At 38.4% G+C, this 26,898-nt stretch overlaps 1 protein-coding gene across 5 annotated transcripts in view; it reads right to left on the bottom strand.

The window, feature by feature from the left end:
• The window catches only part of klhl4 (kelch-like family member 4), a 133,786-nt gene that overhangs the window by 31,814 nt on the left and 75,074 nt on the right, over positions 1-26,898 (bottom strand). The window lies entirely within an intron of this gene.

Genomic DNA, 26,898 nt, shown 5'->3' with positions numbered 1-26,898 from the left:
CACAGTCTGGGCAGCACTTGCCATTTAATTAAAATGCCCTTCTATTCATGAGCATGAACTTTCAATGGGATCTGCGTCTTCTCAGGATCAGAATTGTGAAAGTGCAAATGCTGATCTCCTCTCCCAGCAGACTGCTAGATTACACGCTGTTGTACAGCATCTAAATAATCCTTCAAACTCCTGGCTCTACCCTGCTTGCTGTATACTTTAGTGTCCTTCATGGATAAAATGCACTTGCTGCTTTTAAATTAGCATTTTAGACCATGCAAACAGCCCAGATTGTTTGGTGAAAGCTGAGGAAACAACTTATTCTATTTTAAGACATTCAAAAAAAAAAAATACTGGGTGTTTCTATGCAGAAAATTGAGTCTTTTGTTTGGTCACAGGGCCCTCAGATTTCATGGCTTTAGGGTAAAGGAGGAATGTAGTATGCAGTGGTCTACATCATGTTCTATAAAATAAATATTTTCACATCATTAATGTATGACAAATGCTTATTATTATTATTATTATTACCGTGGTTGCCTTTGGCAATCACACTACTATTATCTCACATATTATTCTTCTTTATTCCACCCATTTTTTGCAACGCTACTCCTCCCATAGTTTTAGCACCACATACACGTGCAATATGTCAAATTGAGCGAATTCATTGGGAAAGGTGTGCTATCAATTTGTGGAAAGTTTCGGGGCACCCTAACGCTAACCCTACCTGTAACCCTAAACCTAACCCTAGCTGTTACTGTAACCCTAACCCTAACCTCCTAGAACATCCTAGCAACCACATACAACACCATAGCAACCACATAGAACACCACAGCAACCTCATAGAACTCCATAGCAACCACCTAGCAACACCCTAACAACCACCTTGAACGCCCTATCAACTGCCTTGAACACCATATCATCTACCTAGCAACATCCTAGCAACTGCCTAGAGCCCCTTAGCAACCACCTAGAACACCCTAGCAACCGCCAAAACTTTATAGCAACCACCTAGCAACACCCTAGCAACCACCTAGAACACCATATCAACTTCCTAGCTACACCCTAGCAACTGCCAAAAACTCCATAGCAACCACCTAGCAACACCCTAGCAACCGCCTAGAACTCCATAGAAACCACCTAGTAACACCCTAGCAACCGCCTAGAACTCCGTAGCAACCACCTAGCAACACCCTAGCAACCGCCTAGAACTCCATTGCAACCGCCTAGCAACACCCTAGCAACCACCTAGAATATCTTAGCAACCACCTAGAAACCACCTAGAACACCTTAGCAACTGCCTAGAACTTCATAGCAACCACCAAGCAACACCCTATCTACCACCTAGAATACCCTAGCAACCACATAAAACACAATAGCTACTACCTAGCAACACCATAACAACTGCTTATAACACCATAGAAACTACCTAGCAACACACTTGCAACCACCTAGAACACCCTAGTTACCACATACAACACCATAGCAACCATCTAACAACACCCTAGCAACCACCCTGAACACCATTGCACACTTCAAGTTTTGATGAAGAGTTAATTTAGCTCTGTATACATGTGTCGCAAAACAACTCGTTGCCGTGATGTTATAGCACATACACAATATTCTGTTTCTGCTCATACTACAGACACTGTTCACTCTGTTCAGCACAAAGTCGACTTTGCATTGGCGGCAACCACACTTCACACTTCACAATTTCTGCAGGAATTGTCTAGTTATTATTATTATTATTATTATTATTATTATTACTACTACTAATATTAATACTACTTCTACTACTATGTCAGTTAATCTAATGTAAAAATATCAATGTCTAATGCTAAGGGAAGAAAAGACATTTTAAAAAGAATAAATTATTTCTAGACGTGATCAGCCATTGGCCAGCTGCATAATTCACTTCAAGAACACGAGAAAATTTAAACTGACCAAAATGATGTCACTTTCCAACAGTGTGTATTCTAGCTAATGAGTTCAGATGCACAATGTTGTCTTAAGTTAAATTCAAAACTAATTTAGTCCAAAATCAATCCTGATCTAATCCTAGTTTTAGGAGCAGAGACTAGTTGAAAAAAGAGAAATGTTTTGTACATTTTTAAAGCAATCATTAATTTTGTGAAGGTACTGTAGAGCTCCACGCAGAGGTGGTGATTCAAACCAGAAAATCCACTGATACAATTTTCTATCTTAAAACATATATGCAGTCTAACCCTGTGTTCCTTAATCGTTCCATCACAAAACAATGTGGTCTTTAAATTGGTATTTATCACATCAAAGATTCAAATCCCTAATGATCCCATTGTAATCAAGAAACTTTATATGACTTTCTGCACTTAAAAATGCACATTCAACAAAGCATATTTCAAACCGTCATATGAAACTGCTTAAGTCCTAAATGCTAACATACAATAAATATTGACTGATTGACTTGTAGTTTCTACAGTATGCCTGCGAGACCCTGGCAAAGTTGCATGTCCAATGACTGAGACACCATTGTGGGAGCAGCTTAGAAAAGTTGTAAACACGGTTCACAAGGTAAATTAAAAAGCTTCCAGTTAATTACATGCCTCAGCAATCAAGTTGTAATAACCAGCTGGGTTGGCCGAATTGATGGTTTCTGCCTGTTCTGACACAATCTGGGAAACAAAACATTTAGTTTAATTCAGCACTCTCCAAAAAAGCCAAAGCGCAGAAACACAGAGCAAGCTAAGAGAATGAATACTTAGTTAATGAGACCTGTGTGTATTTTCAGTTACAGATTGAAATGGAAAGAAAACTCTTTTTGGCAGGCAATATCCTTATGCGTGTGATCTTCTTGAGTATCTTCATTTCACTTCCAAAAACAAAGAAAATAAAACAGAGGTACTGGAGCCATTGCTGTTTCATAGATTCATTGCTTTTTATTCCTTGAGTCCATTACTCTGGAGTGCAGCAATTACATTAATGTGTGTGACCTGGGGACAGTTTGTATGCCATCTCCTGCCAGCCTACCAAAGATTCAGAGGACTGTTCTGATGTGTTGCCATAAAGACTGCCTCAGTTCTAATCATCAGCTGATTTGATCAAAGAGGAACGCATTGCGTCTCCTCCAGGGCAAGGCAAATGATGCACTGAAAATGGCATGTCTATGGCTAGATCTTTTTATTTCGCTGTAATTAAAGCTGTTTGGGTGAGCAAGAGGTGTGTGAGGACTAGAGAGGGTTCAGGAGGTTACACCATGTCCATCACCGGCCTCCATATGAATAACTGCCAACACAACCTTGCATGCTTGAGACTGCTTAGATGTGTAAAGCATTACCAATAGCTTGGGATATCTGCATCACACACCACTAGGCAGCCAGTTGATGATGATAAGATTGTGCACCCAAGTGTACATGACTGGAATTGCTAATACAGGGCAGAGCATGCAATATCAATTCATAATCTTTATGCAAGACATAAATCAGTGCAAAGGATGGAATTTGTATCATTAGCCACATATGTGATATGTGAATTGTAGCAATGGCAGTGATTCCTAATTTTCAGAGGTCTGGAGTCTTTGTAAGAAAGAAAATCGACAGAACCTCCTCTGTAATCCAACCATGAAATCAGGTGGCTGGACCACAGCTTTAAGTGAATCTGGCCCACAGACCAATAATAATCTGACAGACATTGTATGTGCCCATCTGCTGTATGGACACACGGCTTATAACATGTTTTCATTTGTGGAAAATGTTTTTTTATTTTTTAATACATTTACCCAAAGTTACAGTACTACTACTATTTTCCTCATTGAAAACGAACTGTAGTTTGATCGTAATTTGAAATTACCTGCCACACTTTGCTCAGACAAATTTATAGTAGCTCAAATTGAGTTGAGGAATTTTACGAGAGCCCATAAAAAATAATTAAGTCCCAAAGCGCTTGCCAAGGGCTGCTGAATTACACTGATCAGACACAAATCTCTTCTGAAACTCATGAAAGTGCTCTTTTTCCACACTTTCACCTTCATGGGTTTCACTGCAGACAACACAAGTATCTTAGTATTTGCAGTGAGACGCAATGATGCACAGTCAGCCTGCGCCAGAAAAAAAGTTTTCTCCATTGAATTCAAATGTATTGATGTCAATACATCTTGCAGGTTCTTGTATCATGCCAATAAGTTAATTATTCTCCTGTCAAATGTTTAATTGCCAGGTGAATGGGCTTTGATCTCTAATGACATTAGAGAAGGTTCTCTGCATTTCTGAATGCTATAGTATAGATCCACCTGAAAATACAGAATTCAATTAGGTTCAAGTCCTAGATATTAACTCCAAGGTGCAGCAATTTAATGTGCTCCCTGCATAATGCGTACATTCCCACAATCAATGTTTATGTGAATAGACAACAGCTGAATCTACAATTGCCTGTTTAATATCATCAACCATCATGAAAGCAACTGATAGGAACTTGCATTATTTTCAAGTGGCTGTGCGGATACAGCTGCTGTGCCACATGGGAAATTGCGTTCTGCATTAAGCCAGCACATCTATTTCAGTGCTCAACATTTATTGGACTTGCACAGTGGTACCATATTGACTGAATCAATACCTTGCAGGTGGCTGTTATTGTACCTTTAGCGTATTGCGGCATAAGAAATGCATGCTATGAACTTCATGTAATTCTCTTGACATTTTCCTCTCCGTTATCCATTTTACAGCCAATCAGTGTCATGCTTAAAGGTTTAAGTCTTGATTTTATATTTATGACGTATTGAAAATTGATGTTTCCTACAATTCCATTAAGCAGATACAACAGCCTCAGAAATAAAGAAACAAGTTTCATAGCAAATCATAATTGAAAGGCAGTGAGAGACAGTGAGTTGGTAAGTCTTGAAAACCATTATAAGTGGCCTTCTTTTTAAACCCAGCACTCTGATAAAGATTATCCTCTGTGGCAAAACTGGCCTCATGGGGCTCATCAGCATAAATGGTTCCGTCTTGGATTAAGGGCTGAACGCATGTTAATGCAGATCAATCCTCTGATGCTCAAGGGTTAAATTATCCTCCAATTGATGTCTGCTGTCCTGGGGTTCATCACAGATTCAGCTCTATTTATGCACAAATGCCTAGTACTGTTTATACCCTTACCAAAATAATGATTTATGGGCTGCATTTTTTCTTCTTCTTTGATCTAGAGAGAATTAAGAACTGGGATGGGAGTGGCACTTAGAGAAGATAATAATGAGTTGCATACTGTCGGGTCCCCAGATAGCTATAAGCAAGAAAGTTTGAAACTATTCATATGAAGTCCATGTCCTCTTTATTTATCTGTTTATTTATTTATTGTTAATCTATCTGGTATAGAAACACCCCCCCCCCCCCCTCTGAAAAAGATGAAGGAATTAGGTTGTCACTTGCGATTGGGTTGGCTCTATGTGTATTACCCCTCTAATTAGGGCTAGCTGCCAATGTAGTGTGCTGCTCTGCCAACCAGCTGATTAACTTCTGAATGAGCTTTATCTCAAGTCAATGTTCAACCAGCTGTTTCCTCACTTCAAAGGAGTCAGCAGTATAGTTATAAATGCTATTTGTTTTGCTCTTCTAAGATGAAAAGCTGAGCAGTTATTCGAAAGCTAAATCTTCTGAGCCTACATAACTTAGATACTAAGTATTCGATTCCCGAGTGTTAACAAAATAGAGAAAACAATTCCAGCAATGCTGGGATGGATCATCTCTGGGTCTAAGACTGGATGCATCCTTATCATACCTACCTTGCAAATGCATCCCACAGTCAACTTTGTCATTTTAAGTGTGTTCAGATTTCAATGTCACTTCTAATCCATTCCATAGTCTAAATATCTAAACTGAATGAAGTACAAAGCACTTGGAATGAACTCTCCAAACATGACGCTTGTGGAACATTGACTGGACTCTGTAGTCATTTATAAGTATCAGTGTATGAGAGTACTTGAGAATTACTAGAATTCCCTTCTTTCATAAAAATGTGTTTCTTTAAACCCAACCGTTGCCTTTTTTATAAAGATAATTGGTAAGGAATTACACAAACATTACATCCCCACAAGTATTTGCATAAATTGCCACAAGTGGTGCTCACCTTGATTACATTCTGTAAAACTGAATATAGAATAAACCCTTTTCAGATTAAGTTTTGCCTGGCCCTCATCTCTGAAACAGCACACAAGAGTCTAATGCATTTGTAGCCAACTGCTGGAGTGTTCTTCCATTATGATTTCCTCAGAGGAAGACAGCTGAGGGTAAACATTTACAGGTCTTGTTTTATAGCGAGGTTTAATTCTGGACTTTACAATTTGGCGTGACAAGTCAACTTTGATAGCATCAGTCGGGGTAAGCAGGTCATTAGAGGAGCCTATTTTCATTGTGGATGTCAGCATTTTGGATTCATCTCTGCAGATATAAAGGGCCCATGACTGCTTTTCAAGGCTAAATGTCACTGGTTTACAATGAATCCTAAAACGTGCCTGAGAGATCAGTAGCAGAGAGACAGAGGGACATATTCCTACTAGCGAGGGGAAGTCTGATCCCAGAGGATACCTTTAAATTGACATTTGAGCTCTGGCTTATTGGAGTACATTTATGTGTCAGCAGTTGATGTTACTGAGTTACTGAATCAAAAATGAAGGTCTGCATTCAGGATGCGTGCATGTACATTATAATAAAATTACCTGGAAAACCTTCTCAATATTAGGAATTGTTTTATCTGATTAGTCACATTTATCACTTGAAATGATTCTGATATAGCAGCAAGATTTTTATAAATTAAACATATTGGGCCTCATTCACAAAACTTTCCTTAAATTATTCTTACTTTTATTCTTTAAAATGTTCCAATGAAAAAACTATATGAGATTCATGACATGTGCAGACCTTTGTTTTTGTGCATATCCCAGGTGTGTGAGATGATGAATGCTGACTTAGTAAATTTTATGCGCAATGCTGTACATGTCATTTGCATAAGGAAACAGCCATGAACAAATACAGATAAGACAATAATGATGAATGCCGAAATGTACTTGGAAGTGTGCAGTTTACAATCAAATATGATCGTACACATGTTTTGTGAATGAGGCCCATTGTGTTGAAATGTTTCCTTATTTTATCTGACAGGAGAAAACAAGAAATTTTACTGTTGAGCATGTGCTTACAATAGGCTTATGGTTTCATGCTGATAAGTCATTTTCAGCTCAATGTGAATATGATTCCATTGTTATGGTATGACATGTATTCAGTCACATAAAGCTTGCCTTAGAATATGAATGCACTCTCAGCCTAATTTGCAGAAGCAGTAAGTGCCATATAGTGATATGGATGGATAACACAGACATGGAATCAGAAATTATGTTTCTCCAGGAATAGGGTGGGTTGACCATGGGTCACCTCTACATGTGTTCCGTCAAACTACAAGTCAGGTGCCCACAGGTTGCCAGTCATATTTTCCTCTCATCCCAGGTCCTGTAGTATTGTGAGACTTGTGTGGTGTAAAGCACTTGCTCTCAGGTGTCTGTGTCAGATATGTGGATGAGGGTGGCAGAGTACTACTACTACTACTATACTACACTCTACTACACTACACTAACTCTACTACTCTACTACACTACTACTATACTTACCTACTACTATATACACACTACTACTATATGCAACTCACTATTTATACACTACTACTACTACATACTACCTACTACTACTACTACTACTACTAATAATAATATAATAATAATAATAATAATAATTACAGATGGCATGGTGTGGAATTGTGAATATAACAATATATAATGTGTAAAGAATTAGCACAGTTTTTTGTTTTGTTTTTTTGGTTTTCAGTAAGGAAAGATCTCTAAGAGAAGTTGCAGTCAGCACTTTCAGAATTGCTTTTAATGCGACTGCAGGCATCTCTCCACCCACACAAAGGGCCTGTAAATATATAGGTCTATATAACTTCTCCAATGAAATTACATTCTGTGTTTTTATTGTTCTCCGTGTAGCAGTGATATACACTTTTAATGGGAACCCAGCAATCCTGGTAGGTTTAGTAGATACACATCAATCTTCTCGCTGTTCTTGGCAGGAAAATGGCTCTGTTGTTCGGTACGCCCCAACAGTAAATCAGCTCAGAATTACTTTGTTTAAAATGCATTAATGCAAGTGATTAAATCATTCCTTCGGGGTATGTTACCGGAGGATACAAAAAATAAAAAAGTGCTCGAGGATAATTAGCTAAGCATTTATGTGTTTCATTTTTTGCCTAAAGAAAGGCCTTTGGTTTAAATATAAAACACGGCAATCTGCTATGATGTAGAATTAATCTATTATGCTAAATATAACATAGATACTTTGAGTTCTATAGTGACTAAATCCCATGAGCCTTTGCACCATGGCCTTTTTCAATGCTTGTGGGGTTATTTTTTCTGAAGCAATTTGTTGCTTGTGATTGGCAGGATGATGCATTTTGCCATTGTTGAGCACCCTCACCCACATGCATTAACCAGTGTGTGTCCATATCTTCCTCTTAGAACAACTTCTAAATTTGAATGGCCTATTTCGTTCTCTTGCAGCATGTATCACGTAGGTGATTCCACAAAGTCTTAGTAAGCAAATGCACAATTCCCACAAATTCCCAAGAGCATGGAGTATTCAAGAAAATGCATTTGCTTGCTTATTATTATATATTGCAAGCAATACATTTTAGTTTATTTATTGCTTGCTTTAGTGAACAATACCACAATATTATATATTATATGAAAAGAAACATACTACACTGATGTAAAAATGACAGAAATTTGATACTGTGCAAGTGAAATGCATGAAGAAGTGAAACAGCAATATAATGTAAAAAGCACAGTCATTTATTTGATACCATAAGGATTACATGACTGTATTGTTGAATTAAAATTCTATGAGATGTAAAATATACAATAGCTAAATGGCAACATTGTTGCTAATACTTCAATATCAATTTTCTATTCAAGGTTACCTATTATCAGCATTTAGTTGTAGTAAGTATACTATCCCTTCATAAGAACAAAATCAATGTTTGCATTGTGCTGTGTTTTTCATCTTTACATGCATTATTAAAACAAGCTACACTGCTGTGTAAGATAATGATTTACTGAAAAACAGTACACATGCATGCACGTCTCTCTCTCTTTCCTCCCCCCCCCTTTCTCTCTCTCACACACACACGCACACGCACACACAAATACATACACATACACACAAGCTTGCACATGAATGCAACCATATTTTCCACCTCATAAAGTACTCATTTCAGAACACTGTCAGAAATTGAGCAGCATATGGTACCATTCTAAGTGTGTGTTGCCCTGTGGTGGCTATATCAAACAGTCATGTATATTTCTATAGATCAATCAATGTCCTTGTGCTGATAATGTGCTACTCAGTGAAATTGTGAAATATCCAAACTCCAAATAAGAATATCACTTATGTTTGGTGCTTTCTAATTACATAGGATGTTCCAAATAATTCCATTGCATGTTCTGTATCTGAGAGCATTGTGTACTGAAATATAAATGTCAGCATAATTTGAGCACCACAAAGCTTCTAATATGTCAATATTTACTATTTATTTAACTGGTAGCTACTTCTCACATCCTACATTGCCCGTATTTTTTTCATATAAATGCACATTGGTTATAGGAAAAGCATTTTCAGGAAACATGCTTACACACACCTCAATCACATACTGTATTTCTTTAATAATTTTCTATAAGCCTATATTATCAAAGCAAAAGCAGTGTACTGGAATAACATTTTTGTGTGGGCTATTGGCACTCTCATTTTTACTGAGCATATTTACTCCAGCGTAAAATCTAGAGAACTCCTTTGGAGAAGTAACATCTCTGCAGCTTCATCTGTTATATCCAGTTTGGAATACTCACAACAGCACGTAGTTATCCACTTCTTAACCCCTAGCTTTTACACTGAACACTTGGCTTGACTTACTGAAATTTGGCCTTGGGTAACCACAAGCAATTTTCTTTGGCATGATACTTTCTTTTACCTGAAATAATGATAATTTCCTAAGTTGGGGTGTCATGTTTCATTGTACAGCTCTGCACAGTGACACAGAATGACCAGTAGTACAGACGGAATACCATTGTCCACTAAATTTTTAGAGTAGTTCTAAGATAAGTTGATACCTTTCACTCATTTGTGGAAAGGGAAAAAGATATCGAGCGCGCATGACTGTGGCCAAGGATTCGATTGTCACCTCACCGCAGGTTCCATATTTCATGGAAAATGAACAGAGACATGAGACAGAGCCACTAAATATAATTTTGTTCCTGTCACTATCAATCTGTCAATCTCAATGTTTACTCTCATCTCACGTTTCTGTTCAGTGAGCACTCATACCCCCTCAACAAGTAAATTTGTGTTCATTTATTGCGGATTTAAGTCAACCTGGAACAAGCCTGTCAGGTAACAGCAACTGACTCCATATCACGAACAGAAAGAAAATCTGTACCTTGTACCCACTGTAGGGTGGAAATGACAACCTCATTCAAGATGTATGAATTCTTGCAGAAGCATCGTACATCCCACATCCACCCTAGTTTTCTACACCTACACCATGCAGCCTACACAAAGTAAGCTAAGAATGTCGCTGAAATTATACTTCACTGCTACTGTTTGAGCTGGAGATTATAGACAAAAACATTTGTTGATTTTAAGAATAGGAATAAGACAATGCATTTGCCACAAAGGGGTGCTGGAGTATATTGACCAACTGTAGATAAGTAACAGAAGTTCTGAAGAGGATGCTTCTCATATTTTAGGTAGGACAGAAGAAGTGTCATTGCATATAGTAATGTCAGTTACAAACAAATCTTTGGATGGGTAAAATTGCCTTCTTATAAGGACCACTACTATTCACTTTATGCAGTGACAATGTAGTTACAGCAGCTATAAAACTAAATACTGGACTACACTGAGAATATTACAAATACAAATAATATTTTTACCAAAAATAATCTACTACAGATTCATCAGTGAAAACAACACTGAAGAGCATGGTTTAAAAATGAACTACCTGAAGATCTGCAAACTTCTTAGACTGCAGTCTCCACTTTACTGCATTACAAATTCAGTGATGGATCGTCTTAACTGTAATTACTTTCCTCATGAATAGTTTTAATTAGTCCAGACATTTGTGCAATATTCTGGGATGGCACATACTATGGACTGATTTGCCTAGTAACTGAGCTCTATAAATAATTTACACCTACGCATCATCCCCATAGTTCAATCGCTCAATAATCAGCCTGCATTCCTGGAAACATATTAAACTTTGATTCCTATAGCCCTGAATTCAAAGTGCCAGAGGACAATCATTAAACGAGCAGGTGGCCACATCTAATGATACACAGAGAAATAGCAAAATGCTTACTCACATTTTTTATTTATTTATTTATGTCTCACTCATTACAGATACAAGGGTGGCATGGTGGTGCAGGGGGTAGCACTGGGTTGGAATCTTGGCCTGGACCTCCGGGTACTCCGATTTCGTCCCACAGCCCAAAGACATGCAGGTAGGCTAATTGGAGACTCTTAAGCTGCACATAGTTATGAGTGTGTGAGTGAATGGTGCGATAGATTGGTGGCCTCAATGCATGGTGGGATGAGCTCCAACACCCCCTGCGACCCTTCCCAGAAATACTTTGGTATAGATAATGGAAGGATGGATAACAGAGACACTTGGCTCTCCCCGAATTCACTACCAAGAATTTGGACTAATTTCAGTATGTTTTCCCAGGGCAGGTAACAGGGTAGATGCATACACCAGCACTGTGATAAATATGATAGGAACAGCAATCTTCACCAATCCAATATTTTGACCAAGCACGACATTGACCCTATTTTAAAGTTGTTCTACATGGCAATCCTGACCTAAACCCTGTGATATTTTAAGCCCAACGCTGCGCAGTTGCTGACAGCAAAGCCAGTGAGCTTTTATCCACACATTTTCCTTTTATCCATTTTTAAGTCTATACCTACTCCGTCTTTATCTGTGACCACTGACCCCGCTGTCCCACAGACCAAACCCCAGCATGTTTATCCCTTTGGGGCTGAGACTGCTAAATTGATGGCTGAGCAAAGAAGGTCAACGATTTACCCATCTTGACATGAGTTTTATGCCTTTTATATGCTGTCCTCTTTAATTTTAACATGTAATATCCCTAAGTTTTAATTTATACTGTTTCCCCAACATGCCCATTTTATTTTCATCTTTTTACATATTTTATCTATTTATTTCTTCATATTATTTATTCTTTAGTTTTGTCATTTTATTTTCATGGTTCCCCCTAAGTGGACATTTTATTTTTTTAAATTGTATTTATCTTTTTCATTTAATTCTTAAATGGAGACAAATACCAGTTCTATGGAGGATTCTGAACCCCATTGAATGCTGAGCTGGAGTTGTTGGAGCGAAAGATCCACAATTTCATTTAGTGCCAGACACAGCTCATGAAAAGGAAAGCCCGGCTTGAAGCGGTCAGTGGTGTTTTCCTCTTCCCTAGACCTGGGGGTACCATAGGGGGATGTGACCGTATGGGTTCTGATGCCTTGGCCACATCTATGCCACATATGATGTCCCTGATTCAGGAGTCAAAGAAACAGCTGAGACCAGGTGCAGCCTTCTTCACTCCAGCGCCCACGACCGACGCCTGGAAACATCAATGCCGTGAGAGAAAGAGGAGGCAGTCTCCCCTACCGCCCCACCCTGAGCTCACTACCAGCAACAGGTTTGAAGCTCTTAGCTCCCCTTTCTGCCTTTTCAGATGCTCAAACGGACAATCTTTTAGCCATCAGAGACGTCATTGTACAGAATTTTGGACTTTGCCCTGTCAACAGGTAGAATGTATGTTTCTTGCCTTCCTGCCACTCACATTTCGGTCATAATGACAGAAATCCCAAACAGTTTTCAAGAAGCACAAAGATATTGGTGTAGTAATTGTGCATTCCAGAGTTAATGACGTTAGAAATCGTTAGTTTAAAATTCTCAATGCGCAAAACTGTTGAACACTATTAAAGAAAAAGCAATCCCAAGAATTATCATATCGAGCCCATTACTCATGTTCGGGAGAGGAAATGAACCCTACAGTCTGCTTTCGCTCTCCATTGGCTTAAAACCTGGTGTGCTCAAATCAAGATGGACTATATCAATAACTGGAATTTATTATTTATATGTGGTGGCCGTGTAGCATAATGGCTAAGGAGTTGGTCTTGTAACCTAAAGGTCGCAGGTTCGATTCCCCGGTAGGACACTGCCGTTGTACCCTTGAGCAAGGTACTTAATCTGCACTGCTCCAGTATATGTCCAGCTGTATAAATGGATACAATGTAAGTTGCTCTGGATTAGAGCATCTGCTAAATGCCTGTAATGTAATGTAATTCTGGAAAAGACAGCATTGCTATCACAGAGTCGGCAAGGTTGCATGGTTCAAACAATTTCCGAAAGAAAACCCACAGCCGGAGTGATAAACTAAATTAACTACTATTACTAATCCTACTATTGACTATTCTCTTCTTCTGACCATCTTTCCTATTCCAACTGTAATTCCTGCACACCGAAAATTTAAAAGTGGAGACACTGACTGCAAATTTAGAAATCTTAACAGTGCTGTCCCTCCCACTAGACAGATCAGGCACTGTGCTTAGGGCCCCACCTTCTGACATTGGTTTCCAAGAAGAAGAATCAGAAGGTGCCAATGTTTTGGAGGGGCCCCCAAAAGTCTAGGGGTGGCTCTGTTCATTAGTATTCCTGCTGTAACTCTGCACACTTCACCGCAGTTAGATTGGCCTAGAACTAATATGGCTCTATTCAATGTAAGATCTCACACCAATAAGACCTTTATAATCAATAAACTTGCCACTGAAAAGAAATTACAGTTTTTGTTTCTAGTTGAGACCTGGCTCAGCTCCGACAGGGCAGCTGCACCATTCCATTTTCCATTCATTTAGGCAGGATGGAATTGTCGTTATTTCCTCAAACCAATTTTGTTGTACAAAGGTCAGTTTTGGCAACTTTTCTTTGTTTGAGTATCTTGTCATTGTACTGAAAGAACTAGCAGTCCTCAATTAACTGTATACCATCTGCCAAAGCAATCCTCAGTCTTTCTACCTGAATCCTCTGATTGTTATCACAAATAATTCTAAATGATGATATGAACATCCTCGTAAATAATAATATGAATGTTGAAGCTATTGAGTTCCAGAATATTTTACAGTCTTGAATTAATTCAACATGTCAACAAGACTACCCACAAATGTGGTAACATGCTTGAATGCATTTTCTCAAGTCATTGATCATTTATGTTCCAGAAGAAACAAAACGGAATTCATAATAAATAAACAGCATTTAGATGTTGCAGCAGAACTATGCTTCGATTACATATGAAATGGTGAATGTTCTTCACAGTTAATTGGGTATCATGCTTGATAAAGTATCTTCTATCAAAATTAAATAAGTCTCCTGATAAAGCGACACCATGGATAAACTATAAAATTTGTAGGCTTATGCAGTCCTGTTGGAAAGCTGAAAGACTATGGCGGAAAACTAAACCGGCAGTTCATCTAGGAATTCCGAAAAGACAAATTTCCACTTATAACAAAGCTGTACGCGAGACAGGCCACTTTTCAAAGATCATTGCTGAGAATTCCAGAAACTCATGGGTAATATTTTCTACCATTGATCGCTTACTAAATATCGCCCCCCTACGGCCTACTCAGCCAAGCCTCAACCCTAATGTGCAAAAAATTAGCAGATTTTTAAATGATAAAATCATGGCAATTTGGAATGGTATTGTCAGAACAGCTGGTAAGCTCCATGTCATAACTCATAATAGGCCTCCAGTTATGCAAAGTTTATGAATATTACAGATACAGAACTAAGATTGTATCACAGGCTAAATCCTCTACATGCGCACTCGATCCAATTCCTATAACATCTATGAAATTCTGTCTTCTCTTCTAAAGATAATTAACACCTCTCTGGAAACTGGAATCTTTCCTACTGTAATGAAACCAGTACAGTAAGAAATCAAATCTAATAATATCCTTAGTAATTACAGGCCTATTTCAAACCTACCATTCATGAGTAAGGTACTCATGAGAAAAGTGGTTTTCCATCCATCTATTATCTATACCTGCTTATTCCTGGTCAGGGTCGCGGGGGTGCTGGAGCCTATCCCAGTCTGCACTGAGAGGCAGGAATACATGCTGGACAGGTTGCCAACTTATCGCAGGGCACACGCCACTCACTAACTATTTACTCACACACTCATACCTATGGGCCCAGCTGGTTTTTAATCGACTAAATAAATGTAGAAATAATCGACTAAATACATTTTCCGAACTCTGCATCGTTGGGACAAGTATATCAGACATGATAGAACAACCAGTCGATGTACAGGTTCATGAGGTGATATTAATGGGAAAGTAAGCAACCAACAAATTGGCCACAATGAAACCAAACCTCCACCACATACAGGCAAATTATTTCTATGAAATTAACCTTTTATACTTTTACACTGAAGGTGCACCGCTGCCTTTATTCAGCAGTGCCTTGCAATACCACCTGAGCTTGACAATTACAGCTCTGAATCTGCTGAAGACACACATCATGCCAACTCTCATATATTCAGTTTCATTTTTTCCCCACAGATTCAATTTCATTTGCATATGGGGATTATTTTGGTATAACAGTTCATATATAGAAGAACTGTTTTCATATCCCTAGGGTGTTACATTTGATCATATTGTGCTGGATGACCTGTATTAAAGTGACAATCTCGAAGATTTCAGTTTCGTTCTCTATGGCGGTGCCAATGGTGAGAAGCGGTAATTGCAGGTGTGTTTTTGGACCTCACTTCCCATAGATCCAACCGGATCCAACCAGTGTCGCCTATGTGATGTCAGTCAGTAGGCACGCCTACTATAACACTTACTATTTACTGAATAAAAAACAGTTGTTATAAAAGTAACGTTATGTACATACTCATTCGTTGTCTAACATTAGACTAACTCAAGATGTCTTTACACTGCCGAGCCAGGTTAAAATGCCGTAGCAAACCTGGGGTAGAATTAGTGATGATCAATTTCTGCAAACGTTCTTTATCCACCTTTTGCATGGTATGAACATCTTTACACGGCAGAGAAGAATTTGCAGGATTCGCTGTGGCTCGTGCAATTATGTATCTCGTGCACAATAAGCAGTCTTTCTCGTGAATGATTGTTGTGTGGTATTTTTGAAACAACTGCCTTGCAAAATGTTACCCCTGGTGTTTCTGGTTTTGATAGCTAAACTGTTCGAGAATAAAGCTGAGCTGGGTGTTAAATTAGCAATCAGAACAAGAAGAATAAAACAAAAACAAAGGAGATTTCATCTAAAAGGGCATAAAGGCTGAAGGAACATATGAGGAAGCGTAATAAAATAATAACAATGCTAATCCATACTGCTGTATTCTTTTATTTAGTTCTCTCCTGCATGACGTCTTCAGAAATCAGACCCGGCTCTGCTCCACATACCCCGGCTTTATTCCGATCATTATAATATATTGATGAACTCGATGGCAATGTAAATAACGGTAACGTTAAGGCCAGTGCAGATCAATGATTCGCAACAAGTTTTAAAAGTTTTAAAAGACCGTCCTTGTCAAATCTCCAAGTGCAGTTTTAGAACGTTTACAATCAGACGTCTTGGAATTTTGCAAGTTGCACCCAGTCTCGTTGCGAATCATTGATCTGAACTGGCCTTAAGTTAGCTACACTGCAACGTTGCAACAAGGTAGCATTGCATTCGAGAGACAGTTTGCAAGGTCGGTACCGGTCGGTAGCGTTGGCTAGCGTTTTTTCTAATTGTTAGCTGACATTAAATTGTGTTAATTACATTAGCTAGCTAGCTTACGCAACGTTACCTGATATGAGAGATGGATACTGTGTGCAACGTTGTCTAAACTAATGTTGTCTTTCTTGACATGGTCCGGTAGCTAGCGTTGTAGTTTAGTTTAATTTAGTAAAGTTACACTGTTATTAAATGTAATACGAAATCTACATCAACAAATAATATGATCTCTCATGTTACACAAAAACTTTTTAGGGTTCCATAACTCCCCCAACACCCCCTTTCTCTGTTATTGTAACGCATGCAGACACCGGAAAAAACAGTATGCCGCTCACACACACGTGAGTTGAAGAGCGAGCCTGTTGCGTTAGTTCTGCCTGTCCTCTCTCGCGGACCAACCACTGATGGGTGATGAAAAACGCATCACTAACTGTGCGCCGCTTGTGATTTTTTCCCGGGAATGTCGCAACAGACACTTATTTATCATGAATTATGATAATAATAATAGTATAAATTAATATAAAAATAGGCTCAATCACCATTGTGTTACCCAATGCAGCGATAGATAGTGACTTAAAAGACATTTATTTTAATGAAAATCTTCAAGATTATTACTTTAATAAAAATGCAAAAGCTATGCATGTGATAAACCAAAAAGCTTTGAATGTAAGAAATCAGTAAAGCTTTGATGTGATACTTTGCAATCATTTAACAATATTATATATATGTGTGTGTGTATATATATATATATATATATATATATATATATATATGTAATATTTTAAATATTATGTTTTCTTTGAAGCTTTGGGCCACATATATATTGCATGAAATGTACTATATTATTATACAGCTGTTCTATTATTTGCAGTTGGCATAACTGTAAATGCCTTCCAGAGGTTGCAACAACTACTTCAACTGGAAAAAAAACTGCAGGCCACGATCAGCAAAATCAGTTTCATCGCTTTTAATACACTGTCACATATTTTCCAAGGGTTTGGCAACTGCACCCAGATAGAAAGACAAATGGCAGCATGTGAAGATGATACAGAGGAGAGAAGTTGAATGTGGCCCATGCTTAAGATGGATTATCGCAAACTCCAAGCCCCCACAGGCAGTTTGCTGGTTAACAATCCTCTTTGAGGCCGACTGGCCTGCCAAGTTCACATATCCCACAAGACCTGTCCTCTTCTGCCCTTTAGATCCAGCATATCGATGACTGAATTTTTTCAGTTGTTTCTTTTCTTTCAGCCTTATCTATATTCATGCTGGCATTGGGATTTATGCTGAAGGTGTTTTCTGAAACTTCATAAGCTACGGCGATCAAAGCGGTGGTTTGTTAGAGAGATAATTATTTTTCCTATCCTTTATATACAGAAAAGACTGTCCTTAAAGGCATTATTTATTGCTACAATGTATTAAAATATGTAGAATATGAATGAATAACGGGTCATATAAAAAGCTTTTCAAAATGATCTAACTCCTTCCATCCACTCTTTACTGCCGCTTCAGGCATTCAAGGATTCTATTGGTATTCATCACAGGGGGGATGAAAACTCAATAAATTTAAATTTCAGTTGCTGTCAACTCCTTTGATTTAAAAACATGGACCAGCCTGTCATGTATCCTACTTGTAATTTGATATGGCATAATGTTAGCAGGTCTAGAGTCCATACAAATTAAACTTGTAGGCTTATCACGAATACCGTTCATGAATAACTCTTCACAGGTACGGTTCGCTTTCACAGTTCACATAAAGAATTCTTATTGTACATGTCTTGTATTAAAGTATGTGCTACAACAGTATTAAAGCAATATTTAATTCACGTCAGGAACAGTTTTCTGAACAGGAATTGAAATCGATATTTGCACCGCGAGAGACTTTTCCACCCCTCACATTTGCAGACACAAATGATGACTTTAATTTCCCTGATTAGCTGGACCTTTTGTGTCGCGGTGTGCTCGAGAACCGCTACCAGTAATGGAAATGAGCTATGGCCTCACTGTATCTCCCCACTCTATTCATGAATCTCACCAGTCGTAAAAGCCAAGGCACGTCAGCATAATTTCAGCTTTGGCTGAATAGATAATCGGGGGTATAGCTGCTGAGAAATTGATTCATTTTTCAGTATTAAAAACTCTGTTAGGAAACTGATCCCAACTAAGGATAACATAAAAGCAAGATACATGAAAGTAAAGGGCAAAAGTAAGTAGTCATGTTTCTTAAGTGCTGATTTTTATAAAACCGATACAATGTCAATATATTGTTTAACTCTACCTTGAGCACACTGTCACCACTTCTGATTTATACTTTCAGACAAGTACCCTTTGGGCTTTATGTTGCACAAATCCAGGGCATCTTCTGCTTTCCATAGCCAGGGTTTCCTACTGACTGTGCCACAAATTCTGTGTAGCCTCAAAGCACTGTGTCTTCCCACCCCCACCTACATCTACCCACCCAAGAAATCTGCTTATCATGGCTTAAACCAACTGAAATTGAAGAGTGAAGCACATTGCAGGGGATGGAAGCAGATGGGGCTGATGTGACTCATGCTAATCGGCAGGGTTGATCCCTTGGGTCATTCTCAGAAGTTCCTCATCCCAATTTCAGAATGTAACGTGAGCTAGAAAGCAGCCGCATTGCACTGTAATAGAATGATTTGGGCGATTATCACCGTTGTTCAGTCCCAGGAGTTGTGCCGCAAGGCATTCTGAGGGCTGCACCCCCCACCTGCCTGAGATTTTAACATCCTCATTCAGAGATTACCATGCTACAGCAGGGATCTAATGGCTGGGAATTTCTCAAAGGCAGAATTTCAGTCACAGATGCTGAGTGTGCAGCACTGAACTAGGCGCTGAAATCAGTTTGTCAATGGCACCTAATAGAACCTTGAAACACAGGCTATCATGGACACTTGCACCCATGTTCTCTATGCCGTTTGAGAAATGTGAGTGGGTCCAGACAGCCATGTTGCTTGCCGATGTAATAATGCTGCTCCTCCTTGAGTAGCAGGGGAAGAACATTTCAGTCCTTTTCAAATCATGCACCCTTTTCATGTAACAGGAAAAACTACAAGACGGAAAATTCCATACCTGTATTAATAATGTAATACTAATATTTAATACCTTACTGATTGTTATTTAAAAAAAATAATAATTTTTTCAAAAACTGGAAAATAAAATTTAATTTATCATCATTTAAGCAGGTTATTTTGCTTTTACATTATGACAGCAGCTGTTTATTTACTGGTTCCAGTAAATTGATTATTGATTATAAATAGATTCCTTGAAAGCTTTTAAGGTTGTAATGCCATTGAAGAGGGGAAGGGACACAGATTTCTTTTTTAACTTCTGCAAAGAGAACTAGGTTGGGTACGTTATTTACATATTTCTGACTAAATAAGGAGGGTCTAAATGTTGACAGTTAACAGTCAACTCTGTCCTGCTTCTTGTAAAACTTATTACAGTATTGCATTCATAAAAAATAGGATGGTTTGCGTTTATGTAGTCATAGGATTCTAAATGCGTTAATATAATTACTGTATTTCTTTAGATTTTTGTATCATGTTCCCAATGCAGTTATTCTTTAAGTGTTCATTAAGGACCCTCGCTGTGGCTTAAATATGGGTCAATCCCATTTATTTTCTTTGTTGCTGTGCAAATAAACACTGCATAAAGTATATATTACATGAGTATGGACATTTTTCTATAGGCTCATGTTTTTATATTGGTATCCATTTAAGTCGTTTAGGTTTTTCAGTGGTGCATGCCTATCCTCTCTATCTATTGCAGTAAACAGATCCCAGTAAAACAAAGAATCATGCCGAAAATCTCTTATTGTTACAAATTTCCGATAAAATCTTGTGAGATCATTAGACACTTATACAATCCACTGTAACTATAGACAGTGCAGAGATATAAGGATGATGTGGATCAGTGGAGAGAGCACAGAGATAGTGATTATTCTGCCACTCTGAGAATAGCCACAGTTTCAAGTACCATTTTTGCAGGTCACGAATGACTGTACATTTTAAAACCCCTCTCTTCATCTCAATTAAACAGCATCACTTTGCAATAACGTCATTGTGATTTTATTTCTTTATTTCATGTGAGAGAAATTAAGAAAAGGTCAACCTGTCTCCACTGGCATTGGCTTTGATTTGCATTTTAAAAATGAATACCGCACAATTTAATGCTGAATACTCCCATAAATAATGCAAAAGAACAGCTCCATTTTACTGTGTAGCATGTACACATTCCAACACTTGCTTGATATTCCAACTGCTTTGTGACAAGGATATATTCAGTGAAGCTTTGTGGGACCTGCCTATTTCAACTGCCGCACAGCAAACCTTTTCATACATAAAATACAGCATAAAATAGCTTGGCTCCACCTGGGAATAATAATAAAAAACATTCAGAAGTGAGACAGTGCTCTAATCACTATTGTCTTCACCATCCCTGCTTTTCAGCCCACTGTTAATAGTGTCAGATGATTACACCTCCACATCTCAGATTAACTGATGTCAGGCATGACTGAGCTGAAGACTTAAACAGATCAAACCCCTTCTCAGTCGCTGTGGCATTTTCATATGATTGCGACAGATGACGGCGGGAGCCTTATTTAGGAGACAGTGATTGTGTTTGTTAAAAAATGGGGAAGGTGAATGTATGCACGTAAAAGCACTCTGCAGGCTGCCCTGTCTGTCATGACTAATGTCTCACATCCAAAAGTAGATTCTTGCCAATTCCTGGAGAACACACTCCATAAAAAGACAGCCCTCAATGTCATCCCAGCACAAGTGTCAATCTTTCACTCTAAGCAAGGAAAGGTAATTAGAGATCAAGCTGACAGCGTGAGAGGATTTTATCTTTTTAAAACAGAGTGACAACGGGAAAACATGCAATCAGATCGCTCAGCCCCGAGAGGTGGTCTTGTGGTTTAGTGGTAAGGGAACAGGGCTTTGTAACCACAAGGTCGTCATGTTGAATCCACAGTATTTTGCTAATGCTGTACCTGTTACTAAGTAACCCAGTGAATAAATGGATAAAAATGCATAAAAAACAAATGTATGTCATTCTGTCAGAATAAGAACATGTGTTCAGAAGATAAACTTTGTCATTCTTAATAATTTTGCATAAGTGAGATTTTCCATGCCTGAAGCATTTACAGTAGACAACCCTTTCTTCTCAATGTTGCACGAGTGGAAAATTTGTCTTGTCCACAGAGAATTCCCAATTCTCTTTATGTGCATGGAACCATGTATTACTTTCCTTGTCCTTGGACTTTCAGCTTTTCCCTGGAGATAACTGGCGGAATACCATCTGGGACACATGTTCAAAACAAAACCAACACTAACAGTCAAGCACAGGCACAAGCTAAATGACCTCTGTGAGGGACTTCAAGCCAAAAGGCTATGCTGGAAGTTGATAAGTTTTACTCAAACTGCATGCTAGAGTCCTATAATGATGGGGCTACAGTTCAGCTAAAGTGTCACCACAGGTACACCACAAGTTAATTAGAGAGGAACTGCCAATCGCAGAATCTATTTCCTGTCAGCCCATTTGTAATTTCCTTGTGGCAGCAAATCTACAGTGATCTGTTGAAAACATAAGGATTTGGTTTTTTTTTGTTTTTGTTTTTTTGTTAAATATAGAACATATTACAAGGGATGTTGATCAATGAAATGGCCAGTGGTTGATGAAATGTGTGGTGGTTAAGAGACAGGGCTTACAACAGGAAGATTACAGGAACATTTCCCAAGCAGGCGGCATGGTCATTGAATCCTTGAGAAAAATATGTAACCATAATAACTTCAGTAAATATCTAACTGTTCAGAACAAGTGGATAAGAGTGAATTCTAAGCTAGGTAAGCTACCTTGAATATGAACCATCTGCTAATGGTATTAATAAAAAAAGAAGATCAGAAGGTACAAAAGTTAACGTTCTTAAGGGCCGAGAGTCTGTGCTCATTGTGATTATTTCTGTAGGAAACCCAGGAAAGAGCCAAACTCTTGGTGCTGTACAGGTATGGGACAAGCACCTCCAGGCTGTAACTTGATACCTGTCATCCCAATCTCAGATATATTACTCCTACAGTTATGAATTTCCTCTATTTCTGCATAGCTCCTGTACATATGTGCATGTGTTCGAATGACCATGTGAAATGCAGTCTTTGTGGCTAGAAGTGAAACTGCCTCACTTTAAAGTCTTTTTCTTCACAGATGTGTGACAGAACAGGGGCAAAGACAATCCAGTTGTCTATACTCTAGGGTTAGATTGCTTCTTGATCAGATGAGGTTTTAAGAAAACAGCAATTGAGGAGCTGTACTTGGCAGTGGCATTTACCGAGACTGTGTTTCTCCTTTTTCCAAGGCAATCATGAGGAAATTGGGGTATCATTCAAAGCCATGGCTGCTGACTCAACCTTATGCTATGCTCTGCAGTGAAAAGGTAACGAGGAGGGAGAAGAACACAGGAGAAGGCACCATTTCACAGTGTTAATCTTCTATGATATTCACCACAAGTGCAGTACTACATGACATACCTCATGTGAGTTTGGGGGAAAATGCTACTAGCAAGGGCAACACAAAGATGTGACTGTAAAGGGTCAAGATAGAACACTAAGTGTGCAGCTTTATCAGTCAAGGATATAAAGTTCTCTCCGAAAGGATGATTATGCTGCAACAACCTCTTGGTTGTTTGGGTAAAACATAAACAAATAAGCAACCATTAATGGTTTTTTTTTTTTTTTTTTTGGAGTAACGGTCATTATTGAGGACATTAAAGTATCACGTTTAATATTTCCTTTTACTCGGATGACCTTTGTCCTATTTTCAATGCATAAATCAAGTCATCATTTGTTTGTTTTTGATAGTGTTAAATAATTTATTCTTCATCTTGAATATAGCGCACCTTCCCTGGTGCTACTAATGGTAGCCTGTGGCTTATTTGGACACAATTCATCATGTGACTTGTCAAGAATGTTTTTCACACTGTTTCAGCTAAATAAATAAAAATATTTCACAGACTGGTTTGAGGCTGAGCTACTTTAAGCTGCCTCCATCTAGGCATGCTAAGTGCACAAAAATAGCATTAACAATTCTGCAGGTATATCATCTTTGCACACAACCACAGAACTTCTACCCTTCTGAACAACTGGTGCTTTGGCCACCTACAACAAAAATTTCAGATGCCCAGCAAAAATACTAAAATCATTCTCTATCACTCTGGCTATAGGTTTGCTGTGAATAAATAAAGTGTATGTGATTAACTAAAGTCAAATGGTGATCTAAACCATGTCAGTGTCCTCCAACAGCAAAAACAACAAGATTCACTATTCCTTTGCATCTTATCTAAATATAGGCTTTCTAGATAAATCCATTTGCAGAGCACTTTGTGTGAAACAGAATAGATTCATGGCCTCTGTTTCTGGAGATAAGAACCTATCTGATTATAACAATCCAGTACCTTCCTTTTTGAAGGTCAGTATAATGGGAAATAACTGATGCCACCTCTAGTTGGACATTTAAAGGAGGGTCATACATTTGGAGGTAGTCTTAATGCCAGTTCCTTTTGACATCACAGCAAGAAGTCAGACATAGCTGCAGTTGATATATTTTGACCAGGGGTTAGTGGTCCCAATATAAAAGTAGTATGATAATTGGCTTCACCAATTGAACCTGACACTGGGCCAGCCATATTCAGCATGGTCAGTTTTTTTTATTTAAAAAAATTTTATTTAGAAATCAGACCATGCAGAGGTAGTGCTTTTATGTAATGAAGATTCATTACATTACACACTAAATAAAAAGCGCAGGGGGAAAGAAAGTTTATAAAGTTTGCACTATATTGTTAGTTTCTGTTCAGATTTGGTCTGTGGAAAACAGATGTTTCCACATACACTTACAAACACCAGGCTTCAATACTGCCATATAACACACTGTCCTCTTAATTCCCAATGACCAACCAGGAAACTGAAATGAATCCCATTCATCTTGTATTTTAATTTCCTTTACTTATTAAAGGTGTCTTGCAAAAAACCTTACCCCTGCAATTTAGTCTTCAAAAAGAGCACTGAAGTCATATTTCACCCTGTTCCCATACAATATATTCACTGGATGAAGTTCCTTTTGTATTCACCCCAATATCTAAATCACTTCAAGACACAAATTCATACACACAGACACACATACACATGCCTACTCACACACACACGCACACACACACGTACACACACACACAGAGACTAAAAGAATGGATCTAAGATTTACGTAGGAAGTCAATATGATTTTATGGAGCATGAATATGGTGAACAAAACAAAGGAGTAAAAAAGACTGTTTACAATGAGCTTTGAAACTGATGAAATGTTAAATGATTATGCACAAGATCAGCAATGTGTATGGCAGCCTTTCAGACTCAAATTACTTTATATAACAGCAGTAAAACTGCAGCCTTGCATTAAAATTACAATTTTCAATCAACATTACACCTCCCCCAAACCTGGCACAGTATTGCCATTTGGAATAGTGCATTATTCTGTATCATATCCCCACCATATTGTTTGAAAACAGTTTTGTTTTCACAGAGCTATCAGCAGCTTGTTGGCTGATGCCCAAAAACAAAATGACTTGCTTACTATTCAAACATCCCTGGAAAGACTGGTTTGTTTATAATTAAGCATAATGGAGTCTTACTTTTCTGGTGGCATAGATTTCTAGCCTATTATGTGACCATTGGATGATTTATTGTTTGTGTGACAGCAACACTGGGTGTTTTTGTACCATGCCATATGCTTCAGGTGCTCTGGACCCAGGGTGTCACTGTAGCCAGTAGCTTGCCGGTGCTGCCAGTCAGAGTTTCACTAAACAAATGACAATGCACAGCACAGAGCCCGCTTAGAAACAAGCTGACCTGTGGGTAAGGGAATGGTGCTGTGGAAAGCTCATTTCCCAAGCCGGTTGCAACTCTTTGAAAAGAAATGCGCAGCGTACACATTATAGCTGCAGTAAGCACATAATCTCTGCATTGCTGTGATGATGTGACATGAAGCTTCTCTAAAACGGGGGATTCAGTGAAAAATGAGAAGTAGAACTATGAAATAAAATGTTCTACACTTGCTAGAAATCATGCACAGGGAGAAACAAGTAAATAATGGACATTGAATGTCAAATAAAAAGGATGTCAACAAATATGTCAATAAATAAATAAATAAATAAATAAATGCTTTACCTGAAATCAATCATAACCATTCCTCACACAATGACAGAATATGGTAATGCTGCTACCTAGCAGGACATCATTTTTTTAGGATGTTTATGCAGCCTGGGGTTTGGGTCCATGAGCTTGTGACAAATTATGCATCCCTGATTTATGATTCAAAACTTAATGGGAACACCCAGCTGGCAGGGAGAGAAAAAAATGGTGAGCAACGCTGTCAGGAGCACATCTGTTTGGCAGCTGAGGGACAGCCTTTCAAGGCTCTATTGCTAGCCACCATTTCTCCATGCGGCAACCAACCAGAACTGTTTACAATTACAGTGAAACCGCATCTCCAGACCCAAGCACCTTAAATTCACACTGATCCTCTCCTGAAACTCTGGGTCACCACTTCCTAGTCCTGACACAGAGTGAGAGGACAGCTGGCAGTGAGATACACAAAGGGAATTTACACGTTGAAACAGTTCCCTGTTTAAATTTTATTAAACCAGGCAGGGAGAAATCTTTAGCAAATAATAAACCCGAATGTCACATTAGATTTTTCTCACTTCAGTCTATTGCCAGCCTGTTTTTAATAAACATTATGTATATGCCAAAAATTAAGTTTTTGAAAAAAAGTGACAGTACGAGTTGAAAATGCCCTCCTTCTCAAAAGACAGATACAATATTATCATCAGGTAGCAGGGGTCTTACTTCACGTCAATAGAATTACAAAGAAACAGCTGGCACAAGGGCACTTTCATATGCTATGAACAGATCACATGGTGTCAGCAATACAATAAAATAACCAGAGGAATATAACTGACGTGAA

Source organism: Anguilla rostrata, chromosome 3 (genome assembly GCF_018555375.3).
Source record: "Anguilla rostrata isolate EN2019 chromosome 3, ASM1855537v3, whole genome shotgun sequence".
In the NCBI taxonomy this organism is placed as follows: domain Eukaryota; kingdom Metazoa; phylum Chordata; class Actinopteri; order Anguilliformes; family Anguillidae; genus Anguilla; species Anguilla rostrata.
This window is presented reverse-complemented; position numbering and strand designations above follow the sequence as displayed.